Source organism: Odocoileus virginianus, chromosome 17, assembly GCF_023699985.2.
Source record: "Odocoileus virginianus isolate 20LAN1187 ecotype Illinois chromosome 17, Ovbor_1.2, whole genome shotgun sequence".
Classification (NCBI taxonomy): domain Eukaryota; kingdom Metazoa; phylum Chordata; class Mammalia; order Artiodactyla; family Cervidae; genus Odocoileus; species Odocoileus virginianus.
In genome coordinates this window covers 52,253,157-52,257,403 of record NC_069690.1, presented here as the reverse complement: position 1 = coordinate 52,257,403, position 4,247 = coordinate 52,253,157, and positions in this window count along the sequence as shown.

Below are 4,247 nucleotides of genomic sequence, written 5' to 3'. Positions count from 1 at the left end.
CTGATGAACCCAAGCAGATTTCCAAGTGGCATTAATGGTAAAGAACTCACCTGCAAGAGACATAGGAGACGTGGGTTCGATCCCTGGGTCAGGAATATACCCTGCAGGAAGATGGCAACCCACTCCAGTATTCTTGCCTGGAAAATCCCATGGACAGAGGAGCCTGGTGGGCTACAGTCTGTAGGGTCACAAAGAGTCAAACATGACTTAGCACACATGCATGCATATATTTTTAAAAATATTTATTTCACTGTGCAGGGTCTTAGTTGTGGCATGTGGAATATTTAATCTTCTTGCTGCATGTGGTATCTTTTAGTCGCAGAATGCAATTTCCTACTTGCGACATGTGAACTACTTAATTACAGCATGTGGGATCTAGTTCCCCAACCAGGGATTGGACCAGACTTCCTGCTAAGCTCAGAGTCTTAGTCACTGTGGTCATACATGTTGTTATTTAGTTGCTAAGTCATGTCTGACTCTTTTGTGCCACCATGGACTGTAGCCCCGCCAGGCTCCTCTGTCCATGGGATTTCCCAGGCAACAATACTGGAGTGGGTTGCCATTTCCTTTTCCAGGGGATCTTCCAACCCAGGGATAGAACCTGCATCTTCTGCCTTGGCAGGCAGGTTCTTTACCACTAGCATCACCTGAGAAGCCCAGTTCTTCCCTGCTGCCCCTAATCCCCACATCCCCCACCCTTTACTGCCTGCCTGGGTGTTATTTTAGCAGTCTACTTTGATTTATCTATAAATCAAAATTTGGCCTTGCCAAGTGCCTGGTCCAATCTTAGTTCCTCAACCTGTGATCAACCCATACTCCCTGCAGTAGAAGCAAGAAGTCCTAACCTCTGAACCACTGGGGAATTTCCTATCTATAGTGTTTCTAAGTATATCTCTTTGTGTATAGTTGCATGTATTTGAGTTTGTTAATTTCTCAGTAATGTTTCATAATTTTCAGTATAGATATGTGCACATTTTCCCTTAGGATTTTTTCCTAGGAGTTTCATGCCTTGGGATGTTATTGTAAATTATGCTATTTTAAAATTTTTATTTCTTATTTGTTTGTTGCTGACATACAGAAACACAAAGGTCTGTTGAATCAACTTTGTATCTAGAGATATCGCTAAACTCACTAATTAATATCAGTAGTTTTTAGATTATTCTGGATTTTTTATATGTACAATCATGTTGCTAGACAAGAATGACTTTCTAATCTTTATGCATTTTATGGCTTTTTGTTGCTTATTGATATGGTTAGGATATCCACTTTAGTGTTGAATAGTAGTCCTGACAGCTGGCATCTTTCTCTTTTTCTTAGTCTCAGGAGGAAAGTTTTCAATATTTTGCCACTCAGAATGATATTTGTTACTGACTTTATTTTTTAGTAGCTGTATTTTATCAGGTTAAGGAAATTCCCCTCCATTCCCAGTTTGCTAAAAATTTAAAAAATCATAAATGGGTGTTGAATTTTAAAGTTTTTCAAATGCATTATTGAGATAATCCTATTAGGTCTCTCTTTTCCCTCTGTTAGTATGAATTAGATTGATTGCTTTTGCCATACCATATTTTAAATGGAGGAATAACTTACATACTTACATATATATACTGAAATACATATTTTTAAAATTTGTGTTTATCTTTAATTGGAGTGAAATACATAGTTTTAGTATACAGTTCTGAAACTGCACATACTTATGCAACCGAAACCCCATCAAAATACAGGCATTTCCATTACCTTTCCAGTCAATCCACTGTTGCCTCTAGACACGACCACTATTGTTTTCTTTCGATAAAAATTAGCTTTGATTGTTCTCAAACTTCATAAATATGTGATCATGAAGTCTGTATTCTTTGTGATTATGTGCACTAGTAGCTTGTTCTCTTTTCTCGTATTTATTATTCCACTGTATGCATATACCACACATTTTTTATCCATTCTCTTATTGATGGACATTTAGGTTTCCAGTTTCTAGCTATTATGAACTATGAGTAAATCTGCTATGAACATTGTTGTACAAACCCCTTTGTGTGTATATTTTTATTTCTCTTGGGTCAATATCTAGAGGTGGAATTGCTACATCATAAGGAAGGGAGAAAGAGCCTGACATTTCCAAAACAGCTTTGAATTTATCTATTTCTTTTTTCAGTTTTGTCAGTTCTTGTTTCATGTAGTTTGAAGCTCCGTTATTTAATGTATGTGCTTTTAGGATTGTTCTGTTTATTGATATATTGCCCATCTTATCATTATAAAAGGTTCCTGTTTGTTTCTGATTATATTCCTTGTCCTTAGGTCTATTTTGTTTGGTATTCATATAGTCACTCTATATGAATTATTATATATATATATAATATTTTTTATTATAAATGTTTACATGGTTAACTTTTTTCATTCTTAAATAATCTATGACTGGTCTTGCTTTTTTTTCATTCAGCTTGTCAGTCTCTGTCTTTCAGAGTATTTAGTATATTTACATGTAATATAATTACTGATATGATTGGACTTATACCCACAAGATCACTGAATGTTTTCTATTAGTTTTGTCTGTTCTTTGTTCTTTTTTTCTTTTGTATTTCATCTCCTCTATTGGCTTATTGGCTGTATTTCTTTGGGTTATTTTGAAAATGGTTGTTCTAAGGTTTATAACATTCATCTTTAGTTTATCATAATCTACTTTCAAATGACAGCATGCCATTTAACATAGAATGTGGAAACTGTATACTTTTATTTCCCTTTCGCATCCTTTATATCAATATTATCAGACACTTTACTTCTACATGTGTTTAACACCCTACAGTTCATCACTATTTTCTTTTCTCTGAATAATCAATCATCTTTCAAAAACACTGAAAATGAAATCGGTGTTGTATCACTTCCAGAGCTCTTCCTTTCTTCTTGTAGGTCTGAGTACCCACTGGGTATAATTTCCTTTTCTTCCAGGACTTCCTCTGACAGTTCTTCTAACACAGGTCTGCTGGCCATGGCTTTTCGAGCTATATGAGCTCTGGTTCATTCACCTCTCAGATTCTTAGTAGTTGTTCTTTTTCTGGTGCTTTTCCTTTGCTTGGCTTTGTGGACACTTGCCATATACTGGCTCTATTCACCAATAGATTCAGCTAGTACCATGGGCAGAGGTATGCTTGAGATGGTGTGTGATTGTGGTATGAATGTACGTCTGTGTTTCAGTGTCTATACACCAAGTGTATACTTCCTTTCCCTTTCTGCCTTATGACCTGTGTTTATTCTTTCCTATCTATCCAAATTTATATACAACTCAGAACAAAATATGTTCCCATTTATTTATACTCTAAATATCCTAAAACAGCAACAAAATATCATAAAAGCTAACTAAAATACCATAAAGAATTTATAGTAATACGTTATATTCATAGTGGGGAGAAATTCAAAGTCTCAATGTGCAGCCAAGTTCCGGGAGAAATGTGAATTGTGTTAAAGTTGCTTTATTATCTGTAAACTTTGCTGTACTCAGACTTGTTTACTTGCTGTTTAATGTTCAACACAAAGCAATGCACTAGAAAATTCTCACTTGGGTTGTAGATAGACTTCAATTTAGAGTTTATATTTCTGAATTGAAGAGATAAAGTCCAGTTCCCATAGGAGCAGGGGTGGGAAGAACTCGCTTCCTTTCCTTTGGTTTTCTTTGAACACTAGCCAGCCCTTGCATGCGTGCTCAGTCGTGTCCAACTCTTTGCAACCCCATGGACTAACCCATCAGGCTTCTCTGTCCATGGGATTTTCCAGGCAAGAATACTGGAGTGGGGTTTCCATTTCCTCCTCCAGGGGATCTTCCTGACTCAGGGATCAAACCCATATCTCCTGTATCTCCTGCATTGGCAGAAAGAGTCTTTATCACTGCACCACCTGGGAAGCACTTAATATCTGGTTGAACATTACTGTGGCAGGTACTCAGGTTCATATGCAGGAACTGGCCCTTTGTGAATTCACAATTGAAATCTGTTCATCTGTAGAAAATACAGTCTGGGTTAAAAGTGTCCTTTACACTTTACATCAGCAAATCTGAAACCAATCTTATTGATGTAAAAACAAATGTATTTCACCAACTGTAACCAATGTACTGCTCTGGTGGGGGAATGTTGATAATGGTGGAGGCTACACATGTGCTGGGGCAGCAGGTCTTTGGAAAATCTCTGTGCCTTTCTCTCAATGTTGCTGTGAACCTAAAACTGCCATAAAAGTTAAGAAAGAAGGAAAGAAAAATACAGCCTTGA